Below are 23341 nucleotides of genomic sequence, written 5' to 3'. Positions count from 1 at the left end.
CATGGGTAAATAACACAGTGATTGTTTTTCTGTTTCAAACATGGAATGAGTTAATACTCTAAAAATATAAGATATGAACTACAAAGGGATGTAATAATAAACTGGTTTTATGCAAAATTACATTTCAGGCTGGAGGTGAAAATTTATCTTCAAATTGGATTCTTAAGTGCGATATGAAGACAAGCTGTGGGAACATGATATATGAAATATAAAATTTCCCAACCCCCTTACATATCTAGAAATTTTATTTGTACAGATGTTATGAATGATATAATGATTAATCTCTTATGTAGCAATTAGAATGGGAATTTCATTTGATTAGACAGATGCTATTGTGAAAAGAATGTACCTCAGCAAAATACCGACTCACACAGAGTGATAAGAAGCACCTTTTTTTTTGTAGGTAGATAAATGTAGATGATATTTGCTATGGGGAAGTAGCCACTGTGGTCAAGTTAGCTAAATTCTTGTTAGGGATTTGGATATAACCCACAGGAGACTTTCCCTTGACTCACTTAATTTTCTTGGACTCCAATACGTCAAGGGTAAAATATTAAAAATCGTCTCAAAATAGAGATTGGGAAGAGGCTTCTGGTATGATCCAGAAGAGCCACTTCATTTTAGAGAGGAAGAAACTAGGCCTAAAGATTCAATGGGACTTACCAAAGACTCCTGGTAGTGATTGTGGCAAGTCGGAGGTCAGATGGAGCTATCTCAGTTTCCAGTAATCTTGCCTCTTTGCCACCAGAGGCCCATGGATATTAACAATACTTCAACCAAACACTGGTCTAGAAGTAAGGCCACCTTAAAACAATATGGTAAACTCCTTTGCTTTCCTGCCTAGGTTGAATCTATAGCAACAGGCGCGCACACACACACACACACACACACACACACACACACACACGGGAATGCTTCAAATGTTCATATTTGTGTATATTTTCCCCATGTGGCTCCTTTCCAAAGGGTTTAAGTTCACATGGGAGAAGGTGAGATTAGCTTTGATGAACAGACAATGTGGGAACTTGGTGTGCTCTGTTCAAAACCCAGTTGTGAATTCTGAACTGTCACTTGAAATCTATAAAATAGTCATTTTACTTAAGTAAGTGAAGACACAAAAATAGAATGGAATAGAAACTTTGATGTGTCCAAAACTCAAAGCAAATTTTGTAGGAGTGTGTAACAGATGTAGTATTCTTTGTGAGGCATTTATGTATGAAAGTGTCAGAGAGCATCAATATTTTGAAGTTACTAAGTGTTTTAATGAGAAAAATTTATTTGTAGTTGCTATTTTGATTTTTCATTAGCTTCTCACTTGTACTTTCCTGGTCTAGGAGAAAACCAGAAAAAAGGTAAAGAGGTTCTTTAAAACAGTCTGGTACATAATGATAAAGATTATTTGAATAAATGAGTGAGCAATGGTTCTCCTTTGTAAGGAGATGAAGTTGAGGGGCGGGGGAGAGGGCTGCACATCAGAACTCTCCAGGTAGTATTCCGAACCACAAATATTCATTCTCTTTTCCATTCTGAGACCCTCTGCCTAGGGGAGAACCGTGACTTGGGAGCAGTGAGTTAAAATAAATTTGGAAAGCACTCAAACCACGAAGGCTGTGAGATTTGCACCAAATTTTCAACTTCATTGGAGTCTGGGTTTGTTTTAGCAATGTGGTACTTTTTTGGTTTGATGATTTAAGTTTTATTTTTAAATTGAATTGTAGTATAAGAGGAAGTTACTCTTGAAATGGGAGTTTAAATATTGCAAGGATACTAGAGCAAAGTATTTTTTAGAGCGAAATAATTTTTTATCATGGTTAAGCTCAGGATTCTTGAAAAATTGCAAAAGTCTTATTTTTATTGCTCTAAGTGACACAGCTCTCCCGTCAAGTAAAAATTTCATTGAGAAGAAGGTGTTTTTCCACCCAGGCAGGATACTTATTTTTTCAATAGTTTGACTGCCAGATTTCACATCATAGAAAGAGACAGCATTTTCTTTGTCCAGTAACTCCATAATCTATCCCTAACAGATTAGATTTTGTAAGTGTTGTATTTGCATCAATGCTTTTTGAAAGTAAGAATTCCATAAAAGCACTTAACACAGTGCCTGGTTCAGGGAGAAGCTCAAGAAATACTAATTTTCTTTTTTCCCTTTTCTTTCTTCTCAAGAGATATCCAGAAATATACAGAATTAATTTTTTTTTTAATTTTTTTTTCAACGTTTTTTTTTTTTTTAATTTTTATTTTTGGGACAGAGAGAGACAGAGCATGAACGGGGGAGGGGCAGAGAGAGAGGGAGACACAGAATCGGAAACAGGCTCCAGGCTCCGAGCCATCTGCCCAGAGCCTGACGCGGGGCTCGAACTCATGGACTGCGAGATCGTGACCTGGCTGAAGTCGGACGCTTAACAGACTGCGCCACCCAGGCGCCCCCAGAATTAATTTTAAAGAATTAATATATTTATTGGTGTGGAAACCCTGCCAAAAACTTAGAAAAATCTCTCTGCTGGGAAAAGTGTTTAATTTTCAAGCATATTGAGCAAAATGTGGTAATGGGCAAGCTTATTAAAGGAATTACATTAAATTCAGTTCAAATTAACCAAAGTTTATTTACTACCTACTACAAACAAGATACCTGTATAGACTTTGTATGGGATAGAAGGATGAGTACAACATTATTCCTGTGTTCAAGGAATTCATAATCCAGGGTTGGTGAAAATGAGGGGGGGCATATATTTAAAATATGATACATACACAATACACATGTATGTATGTACATATATACACACATACATATTCATATACATACATATAAACATATACACATGTGTATATAGCACCCTGTAGAATCCAGGTTTCCAAACTTGTAACCCATTATTCTTTCCACTACACCACACCACTCTACTACTGGGTTCCCAGTTCCTCAAGCAAGAAAGGGGGTTAGTTTTTATTTTTTAAAATATTTTTTTTGAGAGAGAGATTGAGAGAGAGAGAGACAGTATGCATGCACAAGCGTGGAGGAGGGACAGAGAGAGAATCCCAAATCCCAAGCAGGCTCTACGGTTTTGGTATAGAGCCCAGTGCAGGGCTGAACTCATGAACCATGAGATCATGCCCTGCGTCAAAATCAGTAGTCAGACACCTAACCAGCTGAGCCATCCAGGTGCCCAAGAAAGTAGGTTTTAATTCCTACCTCACATTTCTTACTGGGAGCAGCCCATAAGTCCTTCATTATAACTCCAGAACATTAAGCTTTCTTTAATAAATTAGAGCATTTGAAGGAAGTGTGCATGAATTAGCAAACTATATGAGTTAACAGATTATTTATAATGAAGCATAAGTTTAAAAAATTGTTTCAAGTACATAATATAACCCAATTTCCTTGCTAACAAATGTTTTGTTGGTAGAGGAAAGTAGAAATCTTCTTTTGCCTGCTTTAATGACTGTATAAGCCTCAGCATAATTAATGTTTTAAAATATTGAAAAACAGTTCACCTAGAAAGCTTGAGTGGGTCGTGAATATTTACTTTAGTACTTTTAAATTAACCTTTTCTTTAATAGATGCAAAGGTGAAGTTAAATCTCAAAATGTAGTAGATTCAGTATTATTGGCAGTGGAATTTGGATTATTACTAGATTGCACTCAAATATATAACCTTATCTGTTTATTTTGTCTCCCCATTTAGATTTAAAAATAGTTTTTAGTGTGGAGAATAAGAAAATGTTTTCTCACAAGCATTTAATCTGTGTTGGACCAAGGTGGACGACAGATAGCTCATTAATATATTCATTGTGCAAGGAACTGTGTTATGCCCTGAGGAACATGAAAATGTTGGGATATTAAACTGACATGAATCTTGGCTTCAAGTCATTTACAGCCTATTAGGAGATGACACATGTAAATAATTACAGTGGGGGATACTATGTTCCACAAAAGAGGTCCAGGTAGAGTGCTGTGAGAATTTAGAGAAAAGAGTTGTTGCTTTTGCCTGGGATGCTTTAGGAAACCTTTCTAGGGGAGCTGGCATTTGAGCTGGACTCTTAAAAGTCAGGCTGAATTTGAACAAAAGGAAGATATTTCTGGATGTTTTCCATCATGTATAGGAATTAGTCAAGGTGGTTACAATATCTAGTTCTTACTACACAGTCTGGCACCTAGTAGGTGCATACATTAATAAATGTATGCTGAATAAGTGCACGAACCTCACAGTGAATTGTGTGCCACTAGCCAACTGTCTTCCTTGTATGGGTACTGTCAGAAAAGTAACTGGAAAGTTTTTGCCCAGGTGCTGACTTGAGCAATGCTTCTGCACTTATCAAGGGGTTTCAATGCTTAGTTTTTCTACATTCGTCTTCTCATCAATGTTAACCATCGTGCTTTGTTCCGGAAAAATGGTGCAGCTGCTCGGTGGCTATTTCACCCATCCCTCACTAATCAGCTGTTCCCCGGAGAGCTGGATTGACGTCTGACAAACAGATGATCATCTGCAGGCAATGAGTGGAGGAGTAGCCCAGCAGCTGGGGGGGGGGGTGACTAGTGCTCTGGCTTGGCTTTATTGCATTGCATGGGTGGAGATTGATGGATACTTATTTTCAAGCTAGTTATGAGACTAGAGAGATGCTGATAATTTTTGTGGGACAGCTCTGACATGCTGCGTTTATGGAGACAAGCAGAACCTAGTACAGTGCCACTCTAGATTCATGTGCCTTTATGCCTGCTAATTGAAAGAGTAGGTGGGGCAGGGGACTTGTCCCATACAATTGCCCAGATAACTGGTGAAGATTTCAACTTCCATGCAGAATCAAGATATATTCTGGACACACTTGTCAGCAAAAATAAATCTTTGCCATAGTTGAATATATACACGTTTAGTGATAGAAATGATGTGAGTGTGAAAAAGGGAAATGTTGATCACCTTTTGATTAATCATAACTTTGAACAAGCTAGATGGAGGATAAAAGGTTTCAAATTACGCTGGCTGAGAACTATGGGGTAATAGTATTTATAATCATAACAATAAATTTGTATCGGATTGAGTAGCGGGTAAAACATTCTCACATATTACCTTGACTGGGAAATTGGATGGCTTGTTCTCAGTTCTCATTCTTTTCAACTCTCTTGGCAGTTGACTCTTTATTAGTTCTCCTCTTTATTAGTTTTAAACTCCCTGCAATTGTACCTAAGCAGTGTTATATCTGCCCTAGTTAAGGCTCACATTACCCCTTGTAGGATTCTTTAATAGTCTTTGAGCTGGTTGTAATTGGTGTCTACTTTGCTATAGAAGAACATTAACTGATTTCTTTTCCTTCATCTTTCCTTATCTGACTTCCAGAGCCTTCCATGATTGGGCTCCTTCCTATCTTTTCAGGCTTATCTCTATTTACTTTCCTCTGTATCATATGCTCCAACTGATTGGGACACTTTAAATTTCTCAAACACACAAACATCAAGCCTTCTCATTTAGGGCTTTGATTACATTCTTCTTTTTTATTTCTAACTTTTAGAGCCCATTTTAAATGCAGGCTTCTCAATTTAGAAATAATTTCTATATCATTTGAACCTGTAGAGCACATATTCTGTTTCTTTTTAATGGCAATCTGCCTTGCATTTCAGTGGTTATTTATGTGTCCATGTAAGCTTCTTTTTTATTTTTTTTATTTTTTTCATTTTTTTTAAATACGAAATTTATTGTCACATTGGTTTCCATACAACACCCAGTGCTCATCCCAACAGGTGCCCTCCTCAATACCCATCTCCCACCCTTGCCTCCCTCCCACCCCCCATCAACCCTCAGTTTGTTCTCAGTTTTTAAGAGTCTCTTATGTTTTGGCTCCCTCCCTCTCTAACCTTTTTTTTTTTTCCTTCCCCTCCCCCATGAACTTCTGTTAAGTTTCTCAGGATCCACATAAGAGTGAAAACATATGATATCTGTCTTTCTCTGTATGACTTATTTCACTTAGCATAACACTCTCCAGTTCCATCCACATTGCTACAAAAGGCCATATTTCATTCTTTCTCATTGCCATGTAGTATTCCATTGTGAATGTAAACCACAATTTCTTTATCCATTTAGGCTCTTTGGAGCCTAATCAGTTGATGGACATTTAGGCTCTTTCCATAATTTGGCTATTGTTGAAAGTGCTGCTATAAACATTGGGATACAAGGGCCCCTATGCATCAGCATTCCTGTGTGCCTTGGGTAAATTCCTAGCAGTGCTATTGCTGGGTCACAGGGTAGATCCGTGTAAGCTTCTTAAAGGTAAGACTTATACAAGGTTTCATCCTTGTATCCCTCACAAACCCCAGAGCAGAAGTCTTTTCCTGGATGATTTAATAAGTCTATAAAATGAATAAGTACATTAATGAAGAATTTTAACAGAGAGAAAAAATAAGCAGGAAAAAGAGGATAGACTCATTTATGGAGAAAAAATGAGCATGGTAATGTCAACTCTATAAAAAAAATTAAGTTGGAATACAATTTAAGCCTAAAATATTTGTAGAATTTTAAGATTTGTTGAATATTTATTCAGAAATATTTGGTTTTATCTATAATTGAATATTAGCTATAAAGATACAGTGTAGATGTGTAGATATACTAATTATAATATGTTAAGAAGGTTCATAGGGTAAGGTCTCAAATCACTTCTGAGAAAACAGGAATGCCTTGAGATTTGATAGGGTACTCACTCATCACCAGTTAGAAGAGCATTTACTTTCCTTACATTGTTTGAATATCCATTGATCGGAGTTTTACTGATGTAAATGATAATGATTTAGTCTCTAAAGCTTACTTTTACTTTAATGACTTGTGTACTGCTGGAATTGGTAGATCTCTAGAACTATAATGCTTACTATATACAGATTTATCATTTGCATTTGATATCTCTGCTAAGTTTTATATTAAGATATGAGTATTTGCATGCAATACCTGAAGGACAATTTCAATATTTATCATTAGAATCATCACTGTTTTAAAATGTTACCTCTGAGCAGTCTTAGGGAATTTGAAATACCTGGTTGTGACAGTGTCTATCTTCCTGCTTAAAAAATTATTTCCTGCTACTTTCGGGGCACCTGGGTGGCTCAGTTGGCTAAGCATCTGACTTCAGCTCAGGTCATGATCTTGTGGTCTGTGGGCTCGAGCCCTGCGTCGGGCTCTGTGCTGACATCTCAGAGCTTGGAGCCTGCTTTGGATTCTGTGACTCCCTCTCTCTCTGCCCAGGTGTACTTTTTCAGCAAAATATTTTTTGTTATTTAATACAACACAACTAGAGGATCATCTATTAAAAAAAACATTAGCTATCAGACCCAGCCTCTGCATACCTTCTCTTCCCATAGGCATCGTTCTTAAAATAAAGCTTCTCCTTTTCTTTTAGACTTAATCCTTACTTTATGTTGTAGTTTTGGTAAATTATCACGTGCTGTGTTTTTACGCAATACCCCGTGTTGGTAGCCATCACTGCGCTCTAGTTGCTCAGTCCCTATAGTCAGGTTTAACATAGTAGGTGTTCATTTAATATTTGCACAGTGATTGGATGAACGAATGGATCCAGCTCTTGAGCTCCAGTGAAACCTGCTGCTTGTTGATTGCCTTCTCTGAATGTCTAAGTTTTTCCTGCCTTTTCTTTGCCCATCACTGTGCTCCACACATATGGTAGGACACTTCTGTTATTTCAGGTTGGGCCTCCATCATTGCTGGCTTCTCCGGAGTGGCCTTTCAATAGATGCTCTGACCTTCAAAATAAACTTTCTTTCCACTCCTTCATACCAGTTAATTGTCTCCTTCATACCGGGTCCAACCCAGAAAGCCAAGTCCTTGGAAACCTTCCAAGCTTCTGTGTTTGGCTATAATAAACTGGATCATGTTGCTCTATGATAGGAGTGTTCTTATTTCCTAGTTTGCCTAGGACAGTTCTGGTTTTTGCATGCTGTTATGGTTTAATTATTAATAGAACCCTTTTCACTTTCAAAAGTATCTCAGTTGGGATAATAATTATAAATGGTCATCTAAACTCTTCCTAAGATATGATAGTAACTAAACTTTTATGTTTTGTCATATCTGTGTCAATATTAGTGCCATATTGGGAAACAGCGAGGTTCAGTTTTTAAAATCAGATAACATAAAGTATCTAGTTAATTGATTTTTAGTTTATAATTTTTTTGAATAGAAATTATAAGATATAGAGATATCAAATGGACAAATCACAACGCAAAAAATTTTTCTCAAGGCTCACACATTTATTGTGTATTATATTACCATAGGCTTAAGAATTCCTGGGAAGCCAATTTTAAAAGATTTGTTTCATGCCCTGCATCAAATACTCTGTAAAGCAACACATTGCCTAAGACACTTAATTTTGAGTGCCTATAATTGTATATGTTCAGTTATGTAAGCTCTACTGGGGACCATAAAGCAAGTGCTATAGTTATTGAATCACTCAAGTGAGAAATGATAACAATTCTAAAAATATTGCATCTTGTGGTATTTTTTTAAAAACAGTGATAGCACGTCTTTCATGTGCAGTGTAGCAGAAAATGACGAGGCCCTGGTAATTATTCTCAGGGCTGCTCTCTGTGAATTAAAGTTTAAATGCCTTGAATTGCAGATGCTTCAGCTCTTTTTTATTCACTTTGTAAAGTCCTCTAAAATTGTTGCAAATTACTGCAATAGAAAGGGAACAGTGGGATCATGTGAGTGCATTTAAATGAAACATAATCATAGGAAGGCCTACAAGGTGACACAGCACTTTCTCTGATAAATTCTGTGAACTTTACAGATATTATTATCCCGTTTTTCTTAGTATTTCAAAGGACAGCAAGATATTGGAAAAAGGAAAAAGGTAGTCCACTGTATAGAAATTATGCTTTTCCATTGTGCATGTCTTTCTTTGACTTTGTAGTTAAATGCCTGTGTTGGGGCTATTTTTCATGATGAGGGGAAACAAAACTGCTGGTGTTTCTTTTCTTCTTATATCCTTCTGCTTATTCCAGGATAGGTAAAGAGGACAGTGTTTTTTGTATGATTGTAAGACTAACCAAAGGGGGTTTTACTGTACTCTAGGGCTGTTTTGGGTAAGGCTTGAGAACCCTTTATATAGGAAAGAGTGTCTATCTTCCAGACCTGTTTCCATTTTGACTTCTAACTTCAATGCCCCAATACCTTTTTACATATACATAGTTGTGTGTTAAAATAGATGTAAGAGAATCTGACTTAAAAATCCAAAATTTTATAGCCATAGAAGGGACCTGAGAGGATTTATCCTCCTACCTTCCATTAGCATCACAACTACCAACTCCAGGAAGATGGTCATCTAGGTCAGATGTGAGGACTTTTGGAGAGGTTAGTCCATTCCAGTATTAAACAATCTCATTCTCTGAGAAATTTTTCTTAGCTCTAACCTAAGTCCTTCATACTTACTGTACTGTTTTCTTTGGTTCTGTCCTTGTAGGTAGAGAGCAGCTGGTCACTGGAATAACTGATCAAATACCTTAAGAATGTTATTAAATCATCCATCAGTTTTCCCTTCACCAGGCGCAATAATCTCAGTTCTTTAATCTTTCCCCTAGATATTACTTTCCAACCCTTTAATCATCTTTGTGGCTCTTCTCCATTTTAGTAGAGTTAAATTTGAACCGTACAAATTGGGTACAGGTTTAAAAAAACTGTTGCTTTTAGAATAAAGAGTAACTATCTGATCCTGCAAAGCTTTTGGCAGAGTTACAGCTGCACCTAGAGGCCCCTTTCATCCCAGAAGCTGAGTTGGTCTAGACCTTTTCCTTCCAAGTTCACAGAACGATTTCTTCCACGTGTGTTAATGGTATGGCGACTCATGGGGTCAAAAAGAGATGAAGGCTTAATTTTAAGGTGATACTCCTACCAGCTCCTATTTTCTCTTCCTTCTACATTGAAAAATTTTATTTAGCTTATGGATATAACTGTTAGTTGAAGGAATATTTTAAGTAGATTGTTAATATTAGGAAATTGAAGTTTTTCAACTTTTTTTTTTTTTTTAATTTTTATTTTATTTTTGGGACAGAGAGAGAGCATGAACGGGGGAGGGGCAGAGAGAGAGGGAGACACAGAATCGGAAACAGGCTCCAGGCTCTGAGCCATCAGCCCAGAGCCTGACGCGGGGCTCGAACTCACGGACCGCGAGATCGTGACCTGGCTGAAGTCGGACGCTTAACCGACTGCGCCACCCAGGCGCCCCGGAAATTGAAGTTTTTAAAGATATTAAAAACTAGAGAAAACTTTTTAAAAATTTAATAAAAGATATACAAGTACATTTGCTAAGTTAATAATGAATGATTATTTTGTGTAAAGAATTTCTCTGACTCTGGCAATTAAAAGCATTAAGAAAGCTTTGATAAAAAAGCCGATTCCATTTATTTTTATCAAAGTGTGAGTATCTAAATGCAAAAATGTCAATATCAAGTTAATTTTTACATAGAATGTAAGTTTTCAGTAACAGTGGGATTATATCATAAGCGCTGTCCAATTCAAGCTTCATTTTATGAACACTAATATTGGCTTGTTTGCCCCGTGATGAAACTACCATTCTTAATTTGACCTTCAACCTTGCCCCTCACCTCTTGAAACACTTTGACAAATTGTGTGTTGGTGTGTGTCTGTTTATTGCAGGGAGTGAAGTGGAGTGCATGTGGGTTAAGGACATTCATTATTCTAATGTTAGGGTTTGCCATTCAAAAAAAGAGGCTAAAGATTTTTAAGCAGAGTAACTATCTGATCCTGCAAAGCTTTTTATTAGGAAAACTGTTGGTAGAATGGACTTCTTGTTACACAAATGATACAAAGCTGAAGAAATGTGGCTGTGAAACACAGAAGCTATCGGATTGTTTGTAGGAAAAACTGGATGACAAGCACACAAACGTACAAAACAAGCAGCATTGCACTTTGTGAAGGCTCTGGACACTGATGTCACAGAGAATGTAGCCTATATGAAAGATGGAGCCCATCGGCCATTAATATTCTAGACTCGGGCCTCTTGGTCTTTGTAGTCAGCTCCTGTTACAAGCTTGACACAACTCAAGGACACGAGGTGAAAAAATGATAAGACTTGATATGGTGTCTGTCAATTCTTTTTTTAAAAAGTGCAATAGAAGTATATTATGCTTGCAATAAAAGAGACTTATGAACACATCAGGAATCTGTACAAATGAATTAAAGTCATGGACGTAGTTGTCTGGGGGTGAGATTGGGGTTACTAGGTTCCACTAACTCTGCTTCAACAACAAATTCTAAATGTTTCCTGTGTTGTAAATTAGAAACTACTTGTTTTTAATTAAGACCATCTGTAAGCCCAAAAGGACTTGGGGAGTGCCAAGGTGAAAACTGGTGGTGTTTATATGAGTCATTTATTCCTCAGGCCAAATATTTTTTGCTAGGCAAGTATTTCATAGATTTGAGTTAGCACATGACCTGTTTCCTCTAAAGGTCTGCCACTAAGTGGCTAACAGGTGATTTAATGATGGTGCATTGGGAAACCATCTAGAAAACAAGACCACCCTCTCTGTTTATATGACTTAATATGACTGTATAATATAACACATCTTGAATATTAGAACAATGTATCTGTTATTTTAAGGATTGGACAAAGGTGAAAGTGAGGCAGCATGGCACTTCAGAAAATACAAACCACAGATATGACATTTTGGGGAAAAAGAGGGCATGTAAGCAAGAAGGCAAAGAATGTTGGCAAATCTAAAAAGAGTAGCTTCAGCATAGAGCAAGAATGATTTAATTCCAACGGATGTTACAGATTTCTTGAATATGAGAATTAAAAGACATCTTAGAGATGATATAACTCAATCTTTTAACTTTATAGATGAAAAACAAAAAAACCTCTGAGCTGCAGAAAAGTCTTCCTTTCTTTTATCTCCGCATTCTTGTACTGAAAGGCTGAGGGGATGAATACCAAGGTAGTAAACACTTACTCAAGAAAACAAATGTGGGAGGCATTGTGTACTGTTTTGGAAGAACTAATCTCACTCAAATCAGCTAATAATAACAAATTGATTTTAGGAAAAGCAAATGAGTACTCAAGGAATTATTTTGTTCGTACTCTGCTTGTTTCAGAAAGGATTTATAATTTAATATAGGATAAGAAGGCATGCAAATGATCACAACTGAATAGGCTGTCAAATTCCTAGGCAGACAAGTTAAGTGTATTATTTAATTCTTGCAGTGACCTCCTATAGTGCTGTTAATGTTACCCTCCCTATTTAACAGCTTGGAAACCTAAAGCACAGAGAGGTTACGTTAGCTCAAGTGACAGTGCCATAGTTTGAACACAGGTCTGTCTGCAGAGTCAGTTCATCATAACTGTGGCATTACTGTGCCTCTGACTATATAAGAGAACATACTAACATATTATTTAAAGATGTAAATGGCCTTATATGTGGAGTTCAAAGATTGGAGAAAAATCACTGTGGTCGAGATGGAGGGCAGGTTTGGAGGTCAGTCTGATGAAGATGGTGGCCCTGGTAATGGCCTTTGAAGGATGGTGAATTTTAGACAGACATTGATGAGAAGTATGCTCCTCAAAAGTTTACGGGTGCTGTATTATCATTTAGCAATGATGGGATGGATTTAAGAATTGTTAGTTAAAAAATTGCCATGACACCATTCCCTTATCAGTATACATTCTTTGCATTAATGTGAGTGGCAATTTAGCCGCCGTGGCTTTAAATAATCCTTCAGGTAACTCCCTTGTTTATTCATATAATTTTTATTTCTCTTTTTACTGCCCTAAGTTGGAGATTTATACCCCTGTAAATTTTGCATTTGAAAGATTCCATCTGAGTGAACCCTAATTTCCCACCCAAATATATTGAATTCTGAAAGAGAATTCTTCAAAATGCCTAAGGCATGAGATATTTTATTTATCTCCATTGATGGATGAATCACCCTTGCTTTCTATTTCCTTGGTTGTGCCATTTATGTGAGCACTCGTGTCTCAGCACTTATTTTTTGTATTGTGTAGATCGTGTTAGAAAAGTTTATATATTTCTTTTCTGTGTCTATGAAGGAGAGCAAAGAACTGCTCTGAGGTACTGGGGTAATATGTGGCATTTTCATGAAACAGGGCATATTATAAATTATATCTCTTGTACATAATTGATTCAGATCACACTCAATTAGCTTTTTAGCCTTGTCAACTGACCAACTGGTAGGATAACTGCTAGGTAAAACATTTTATTTATCAGACTTTATTTTACATGCCTCTAAAATCCTTTGAAGCTTTTCCTTCGTTGAAGCTTTTCCTTCATTTTCAGTTTTCGTTCTACATAATTTAAGACTAATGACGTTCCTAGAAATTTTTCCTTTTACACTAAAAGTTTTTTAGAGGAGCAAAAAGACCCCTTTGCCATCGCTATCTTCCATATCAATTTTTGTTGAGAACTAAATACGGTAAAAAGGATATCCAATATTCATAGCTTTTTAACATGGTCTACAGAGTGATTTTAGAAAATGTAAACCATTAGAGAGAAATATTAAGTCAAAGAGTGTTCCCCCTAAAAATCTGAAAGTGTTATAGGATAATAAATAACAAAGCATTTGCAGAAAATAGTTATTTGGAGGAGAATCAGAGTTAAAAAGCCTTTCTTGGATTAGGATAACTTTTGCAGTATAGACAGTATTTAGCAGTCAACTGTCTTTTTGTGCCAGGCTTATAGACTTAACATGATTTATTCATTTCCTAAAGTATTGAATGGGGGAAGTGGCCATTTATGGTTGTACCCATAAGGTTTATGAGAGCTTGTAAGAATGAAGTAGAGAAGTTACAGGTGTTTGGGGAGTGGATTTGGGTTTTATCCAATTGAGGACTAATATTCTCTGCCAGGTTCTATTGCATCTGATGCCTGGCAAACCAGAAAACTTAAAATAGATCTTATTTAGAGAAAATCTATCTTAGCTTCTTATTAAATGTATCTTGCTTTATTCAATAGATGTATTTTTAAAAATTATTTGTTTTTCTAATGGCAGTATAATTAATGTACAGTGTTAGTTTCAGGTGTACCCAACAGATGTATTCTTGAAACATTTTGTGTAATATAAAGTTTTACAAATTGGATGTTTTAGATATATACTGGAAGTTCTAATTCAAGTGATATGACAAAAGTGAAGAAATCTTTGGCAAAATGAATCATTTCTCCAGTCATTGTCGAAATTTTTGTATCTTGGTGATCTTATTTTCAGCTCTTGTTATTTTACAGTAGGATATAACATCTTCAAGTAATTTTATGAAGAATACCAATGAAATAACTACAAAGTGTAAGCAATATACAAGGAATCAGTGTTACATATGAAGCAAAAACTGTATTCAGCCTTGTGCCCAGTCACCAGAGGATGTGTAGATTATGCCACAAAGTACATACCTAGAGCTAACTGCCCAATCTGCACCAAGTATGAGGTTATACTTAGAAGTAACTTTGCCATAGATGAATGATAAACATCTTTCCCATAGAGAAGATTGTATCTGAACTCAACAGCCAAATCTGCGCCACACAAGAGGTTACATTAAGACGTCATTGCACAATATGTGCCATAGGTTGGGTTTCACCTGTACCTTATTGTTTACTTGTTTCGTGATTTTACTAAATGAAATCTATAAGGTCTGTACTCTGTCATATGCTGCTCCTGAAGTGCTCGTTCAGCCTAGTGGTCAGCTAATGATTTGGCTGAGATTTCCTTAAATACTTTGAACCAATAAGTCTCCCTTTATTTTGAGGCACGTTTCTCTCATGATCTAAGGTAGCTGTCCACAGCAGATGCAACAACATATTTCCTGGTTTTCATCAAGGGACATCGTGGGTGGGGAGCAGGGGAGAGAGAGGGAGGGAGAACTATCTTCTCTCAGCAAAGCAAGTTAACATAGACCAGTTTTTCTCTGAAACTAATGTTAATTTCTGGCAAAGGGGAGGAAATTATCATAGTTGGTCTGATTTGAGCATTTGGAGGTGGCATGAATATTGGAGAGTCAACCACACACTGCAGTAAGGGTTACTTCTGGAGAATAACTTTAAATAAGGGGAAGGCACAGTCTCGAAGGAGAAAAACAACTCAGAAAGGGAAGACTGGAGACAATGATTGAGTATTCTTGCCCACACTTTGCTTTTAGCTTTTGCCTTCATCTGTATTCATGAAAAATGCATTTTGATACAGGAACAATATTTATTTTGGTCACAGTATTGAATAATTAAAAGTTTTGTTCATACAGGTTTCTGTAACGCAGTAAGACTTTGAATGAGGTTGCTCCAAGAAATTGTGTGGGGCTTTGAATGCATTATTGAATGCATTATTGAAAAAAAAATTATAAGGAGTAAGTAAGTAGGAAATCAGAATATATTTGAAAATGAGAAGTATTCTGTTGCATTTCTATTACTCAAGTTGAGGAGCTTGTTAAGAGTGCATTGTTATGTTTGGAAGCAGTAGTATGATCTACAGAGCATGAAATTATTCAGTAGCTGGAAAAGGGTGACAGAGTTGTACCTATCAAGTGGTATTAAGTGTGGCACATTATGTTCTTTGGCCCCTAGAAGCTTATAATTATCCACTGCAGAACACTGCAGCATGAGTATGGAGCTTCATGTTCTATACATTAATGTCAGATGGCTCATTTCTTAATCATTCTTCATAATATCTTGGTGAAGTGGATCAGTATTATTATAATCATTATCTGTCTCCTACTTGATGAATAAATTGAATCTCAACAGTATGAACCACACTACTAAAGCTCATACACATAGCTTATATTATAAGTTTTTGAATCAGTTCTTCCAGTGTTTGTTCAATGCTCAGTGTGGTTTCTTCAGTAAACAGGTTTAAATATGACTTCTTCTATTAGTCAGGAAAAGAAAAAAATTCACATACTATCTTTTTCTGTTTCCTGATGCTCATAAGGTGAGATAGTTTTGGACTAGTTCAACCATAATGGAATGTGGCTGTCAGGTTACTATAGAAAGAAACCCAAATGTAATTAATATGCAGGGACAAAGAAAGAACAAGAGAAAGAGAACATGGATTTAGCAGTCTCAAAATAAAATTATAACTAATACATTTATTCAGTACTTAATTATGAGAGTGATTATATTTTCATTAGGCAGCACATTCCTCTGTCTTGCTAAGTGATTCGGAATGCTATACAGCTGATTAACCTTAAAAAGCTGTGCCTCCCTTAAAGAAAGAAAAACATCCCCAGGTCCTTCGATTCATAATATGTAGGTTAAAGCCATATTTGGTAGGAAGGAAGAAGACAAAACTCATTAAGTACCTAAAGATTATTGTTGCTAGTGTTTGGCCTAATTCCAACATTTGGACTTCCTCGTTTCCACTGCAGATAGCAATTATCACTTTTTTTAATGTGGCTTTGAAATTTTAGAACAGAATCCTTGTGAAGTGGATCAAACATTCTTGAACTGTTTTCAGAACATTCTTTTCATGGAGCCGTGGAACCAGCTGCTCTTCTGCCTTAGTTAGCATTTTGTCATTGATGCTTTTAATAATGTGTGTATAATAAAACAGAATTTGAGACATTGATCCCATTGTAGCTATTTTAGGGAGGCAATTATAGCAAAATGAGACACTGATTTATAATGTATTGTTACTGTGGGCTAGACCAAATTACGTGATTTGTCACTGAAGTTACCTGTGTGTGTATCTTAAATTCTATAGATGTAACTGCAGAACAGTTGAAAGGTTTTTTTTTGTTTGTTTTTTGTTTTGTTTTGTTTTTGTCGTAAAAGAGAATACAGTCTTACAGTAGGGAATTATCATGGGCAAGGTTCTTGATGTCTTTCTTGATAGTTATACAAGTACTTTGAAATGATGACACAACTATTAGGATAATTCAGTCTGAAAGTCTATCTGTTGAAGATAAAGTTTTATTGACTCTCTATGTTCAAAAAGTGAATCAAAATTTCAGGCAGAATTACAGGAGGATTGCTTAGTATCAATGCTTTCTAATGCAATATCTAAAGTCATCTTGTACTTTTTATTGACTGAGGCAGTAAGGCTTAACTATCTCACTTCTTTTTCTGTGAGCCATGTTAGAATATCAGTTGGGTATGATGAATTCTGAGTATATTGTGCCAAAGATCCAGAGGGAAAAATTGTCAGCATGGATTTTGATATGTTCTCTTGCTCATTGTGTGGCTTATTGACAAAGTATTGATGATTGTACTTAGGACTTGAAGGCATATTTTTTCTTTTAATTCACTTATTCTACAAATTGATTGTATATAGAACTAGATGACTTCTAAAATCAATAGCGATCATATTTGGATATTTGGTAACATCTAGTAATCTAAGAAATTGAGTAGATGATTTCAGAATTATTTGACATTATTCTGTGCCAAAGAGCTATCATGTATTGAGTAATCATGTATAACTAAGTTCTATGTTAGATGCTGTTTATATTTTAACTTATTAAGTTTTCACAACACAATCATTTGGTGTAAGAATTTAATTTCCTTATTTTGCATGTGAAGAAACAAGGTCAGCAAATTTCTAACTAGCCTAAGATTGCACTTTCAGTAACTGGGAGAGCTAAGGTTTAAACCAGGTCTGTCTGAATTGCAAGGCCATGCTTATCTATTCTGTCATGTTTCCTTTCAGCAATAAAGAAACATCTCTCTTAATAAAAACTGATAAATCTGGTTAGAAAATCACATTTAGTTCGGGTGATCAGGATGGAATTCATAGTAGATTACAAAAATAAAGTAAGAATAGCTTCAGTGATCATCCAAATAGACCTCTTTCATTGTATCCCTGACCACACACCTCATGTCATGTAAAAAGACCCACTGTCTCCTAGCAGTTGTCTTTCCTGGATTTCTCTGTGAATTTTTGCCCTCTTTGATATATAATATCACACACCACAAATAAGAAATGTGGTGCAGCTTGAGATTGGCTTACGCTGAGCTGGTAGTCACTAAAGTCTTAGATGTAAAATGAGGAAGTTGAATTGAAAAATAGCTACATCTTGGAAGTTCTACATTATAGCATTCCAAGATGTATACATTAGTTTGTCACATAAGACTTGACCATGAATTTTTAGTGGTTTTTGAATATGGAAATGTAATCAGTATGTAATAACAGTAGATACATTGAACAACTCTCATTGATTTGTGAGAGTGAATAATTTTATTGTTTAACTTTTAATTTTTATCAACATCAAGTCTGTATTTTTAGTAATAGAAATTTATTTCTATGTCATCTAACCTCAATCTATTCTCTGTGCTGCTGATGTAAGCAGTGTGTTTGAATGTACTTTTTCCATCTTTTTAACTATGTGCTTTTGAAATGGAACTTTTGGATTGGCATACTGAGATTGGCAAAGATGCGCCCCTTTTTTTACAATTTAAAGAGCCTGTGTTTGGCTATTAACATATATTGGTAAATTTTATAGCATCTTTTGGGCACTTAAACACTTACAATGTTAAGTACATATGTAATTAATACTGTATTAGAAATTTTTGATGAAACGCAACAACTGTTGATTGCCCTGAGGTAGGAAAGAGAAATCATTGAAAATGTTGCAAATAACACGATTTACGGTGTAATAATATATTTTATTTAGGTATTATATTACTGAAAGAGGACCTTAGAAAATGTTACTGTTTGTGTATAAAACTTAAGGACGTTCACCTTGATAGTAAAAGTAGAATAAATCCTCATTATTCACAGATTGCGTATTTGCATGTCATCTACTTGCAAACGTTTGTTTGTAACCCCAAATCAATACCTGCATCACTTTTGCAGTCATTTGTGGACATGCACATACTGATGACAATTTTGAGCTCACATTTCCAACTGACATCCCACAAGGTGATTCTTGCGCCTTCTTGGCTCAGCTCCTTAACTGCGAAGAAGTGTCTTTTTTGCAGTCTATTTAGGGTCCCTTTTTTCTGTATTTTTGTGCATTTTCTTGGTTGTTTCACTGTTTAATATGGCCCCCAAGAATAGTGTTGAAGTGCTGTGTAGTGTTCCTAAGCACAAGAAGGCTGTGATGTGCCCTTTGGAGAAATTATGCCAGACAAGCTTCGTTCAGTCACGACTAACAGTGCTGTTGCCTGTGTTTAATGTTAATGAATTAGAAATACCTATCACATAAAATGTCTTTAAAGAGAAACACATAAAAAAGGGATATGTCTTGAACAACTGACAAAAATGATAGGCTCAGAGGCTCACAGGAGCCTCATTATGTATTTACCCTAAGAGGAATGGCTCAGAATTCACTAATCCAGTGCTGTGGTGACATTATAGAACTTAATGCCTGCAAATAACAAGAGTAGACTCTAGTTGGAGCTACAACAAAATGCCTCCAAAATAATTAAGAAGACTTTTCAAATGTAGTGATTTAGAAATCAATTTTTCTTAGGGGAGGGTGGCAACCCCAGAACTACATTTTTGCCAGATGCCTCTCCTGGGATTCTTCTTAAGATATTAGTATTTCTATTTGCAGTTTTGTTCATTCTCACTTTCAAATTTTACTACTTCTTTAGACCTGTACCATATATTACTATGTAAAATTTAACATTATGGTATGAGGTGATTTAGGCTGGGAATAAAGTGTTTCCTGATAGTGTATGGGCTTAGATAAAGCATCTTTAAGAAAAGGTACTGAAATATCACTCATTCAAAAATTAAGTCTTGGTCTATTTGAGTTGGTTTATGTGTAATATCAACTGAAGGGCAAGAGGATCAGCTTCTGTGGTCCATTTAGCCCCCTGGATATGACACACATGCGCCCATATTCTTACATACACACAGTCATGCATTAAAGAAAAGTTTTTCTTTTTAATGTTTATTTATTTTTGAGAGTGAGAGACAGCGCATGAGTGGAGAAGGAGCAGAGAGAGAGGGAGACACAGAATCCGAAGCAGGCTCCAGGCTCTGAGCTGTCAGCACAGAGCCCGAAGTGGGGCTCCAACTCACCAGCTGTGAGTGAGATCATGACCTGAGCCAAAGTCGGACACTTAACTGACTGAGCCACCCAGGCACCCCGCTCATTAAAAATTTTTAAAAATTTCTAATCAATATTTATTTAATTAAAGATTTTTTATTCTTTTATTTAATTAGTGAAACATATTTCTTTCCAGAGGCGTACAAGACAGAGTTACTGAACCAATAAAGTAAATTTGTAGAGAATCTTTTTTAGTCAGGGAGTTCTTTAAAACGATGCAAAACAAAAAACAAAAAAACCCCAACAATATAGCCTTTCCATTCAGCAGAGTAGATTTACTTCATCTAGATTTACTTCATGAGCCCAGGACTGACAGCCTCCTTTGGGAATATGTCTGGTTTATAGCTGCGAAGACAGCGTGACCTTTTAAAACTCTCTTGGGTCACTGAGGAAATAGTTGACTAGGTGTGTAAAATAAGGATTCTAAATTCTACATTTAGCATTAATGTAAAAGGAGATGGAATTTTAAATTTAATGTATTAAAATGTTTCTTTACATAGTAATTACTAAAGTGATTAGTAAATAGCATTAATGTAAAAGGAGATGGAATTTTAAATTTAATGTATTAAAATGTTTATTTACATAGTAATTACTAAAGTGATTAGTAAATAGTTTAATATTACTTATTGGGAACATAAATTCTTGTAAATATTTAGTAGCAGACCCCAAGCTTAAAAAGTTGAGTTTTTAGTTTGTCAACTTACTCTGAAAACCAGCTTCTTAAAAAAATATAATTGTTTCAAATGTTGAGAAGTATTAGAATTGAGGTTAAAGAAAATGGTTATTTGTAATACTATGCTTGAATTATAAAGCGTGGTAATAAGTATAATTACAAAACCATGATTGAATGGTACATTTTATTTTTAAATTTTTAAATTTTTTCTTGAAGCACTTATGTGGATTATGCTAAGATTTATACCCACTTTATCCTCCCCCCACTCCCTTTTTTTAGGGGTTATAGTATCAGCAACATTGGCCATGATTGTCCTTTTTTTGTTTCTTTGCATACAAAGCTCTTAAACTTTATAATGCTGAAGAAGGCGGACATAAAAGGAATATTAAGATATAGTTACTGAATAATAAAGTTTTTACATTTCAGAACATAAACCCATACGTTTAGTAGGTTGATCAGTGAAAGGGAGGCTAAGACAACTAGGTGTTTGGTAACATTGGCTTGGGGCCCTTTATACAGAAGGTATGAATTGGGTCTCCTAACTCTTAAAAAACTTTTTAAAAAAATGTTTATTTTTGAGAGAGAAACACAGAGTGTGAGTGGGGGAGGGGCAGAGAGAGAGGCAGACACAGAATCCAAAGCAGGTTCCAGGATCTGAGCTGTCAGCACAGAGCCCGACGCAGGGCTCAAACCCATGAACTGTGAGATTATGACCTGAGCAGAGGTTGGACACTTAACCAGCTGAGCCACCCAAGTACCCCTGGGTCTCCTGACTCTTAATAGCATTGCAGTGCCCTCAATCTGATATTCAAAAACAGTATTGCTTAAAATAATAGAAGTTTTAAAAGAGTTATTTCGTATTTATGTCTCAACTGTTTTACCCCACTTTCTTATAACAGGTATGAATATATGTTTTTGAGTATAAAAATGAAACACTTATATAGTGTGTTTTAAGGAAGCAGAAGCCTGCTGGGTTCAGATGTATTTCTGCATACTCTTGCAGACAATAACTGTGATTTTCATCTATTACTATTTCAAACAGGTTTAGTGATTTGATGTGATCCCTAACAGATAAATATTTTAAAAGTTGGGTCGACACTTTCAGAACTCCTCAGAAAAATTTACATGAGTTTACATTGTAGTCTGATTTAATGGAGATTAGGCAAACTTGAAAAAAATTTGAAACTGTGTCAGTTTTCATCAAAAAGTTATTCACACAAAGGGTAATATAGGTCTTTTCCCCTTATAGAATTTGTCAGTTATTCACCCGAATTATTTAGTATCTGATATAGATAAGACATTGTGCTAGGTTGAGGCACTCTTGCTTCCTAGGAACTTTTGCCTCTAAAGACCTACCCTCACATTCAATTTGCATGTTTTAAGTCTTGGTTCTATATTTCAGCCATAAATTTTCTGTAAAACTATCCACTCATACCAGTAAGATATTTCTCTAGTTTATATTGTTTTCAGAGGAATTATGGATGAAGAAAACTCATAAACAATGTGATACCGAAAACAATGAAGTAACAATATTACAGGAAATAAATCATATTATGTTTGGTTACTAAAAAGAGAGAAAATTATTTCCATGTGTCTAAAAGAATTTGAATTTAGCTTCCAGAATTTAAATTTCAGTAAAGTATTTTTGAAACTGTTTTGAACTTTTTTCTATTATTGTAATCTTAGTGATGTTATCCCTGTAAGGTTTGATTTGGTCTTAGTAGCAAAACACATTTCTATATATACCTATGAGAAAAATTCTACTCATTATAATAGTGCTATGTATATGTTAAAAATATTACTGCTCCACTTGTTACATGGTACAATTTATTCAGTCTTCAAATCTTCATTAAAAATAACATTAAAATTCTCTGCATTCCATTAAGGGATGCCTGGCGAAAACCTTTTAGGTAATCTTTGTGTCTAGGTCGAGTTGCTTTTGTTCCTAACAATCTGTTGTGTAGAGTTATTTCTGAATATCTCATCATTTAAGATAAAGCACAAATACCTAAAGTGAACTAGATGTCTGCTTAATCTCAAGGAATCTTCAGGTTCAGAAATATGAGGTCACTGAAGAGCAAAATCAGTTAATCTTTAAAATAAAACGTAATGAACCAATAAAAGAACTACAGTTCAAGTGGCTGACATCATACTAAATGTCTTCCAGAAAACAGATTTTCTCATAGTATGATTTTGATGAATTTTTCCCTTATAGAATATACAAAGACTCAATTGATTGAGACTTTAAGACAACTGGTGGCTATGGTATGAGTCTGTTGCCTTATTAGATTATAGTAAGGCCATAAATGATGGATGGTATCTCCGAGCCTACTTTCAAATTAGAAAATAAATACATACAGATTTTCCATTGCATTATTGAGCACAGATATACAAATAAACATGATTTGTTTTTCAGGGGATTATAATAGTATAGAAACAATAAACATAAAACCACTTCTTTTCTAACATGACTTTTTATTTAGTAAGGTACCAAAAGAAGTTGATTTCTTGGAAGCTAATTGACATTTTGAAATTTTGTAATATTATATAGAAGGCGATCTCAAGAAGAAACCAAAATTATAGCTGTAGCTTGGACATCAAAGAATTGTTAGTCTTTCCCTTCATGCTGAGCAAAACTAAACTATGCAAAGGCATAGGAGGTTGCTGGTACTAGAATGTATAATTT

The sequence above is a fragment of the Panthera uncia genome, chromosome B1 (genome assembly GCF_023721935.1).
Source record: "Panthera uncia isolate 11264 chromosome B1, Puncia_PCG_1.0, whole genome shotgun sequence".
In the NCBI taxonomy this organism is placed as follows: Eukaryota; Metazoa; Chordata; class Mammalia; order Carnivora; family Felidae; genus Panthera; species Panthera uncia.
Note: the sequence above shows the minus strand (reverse complement) of the source record.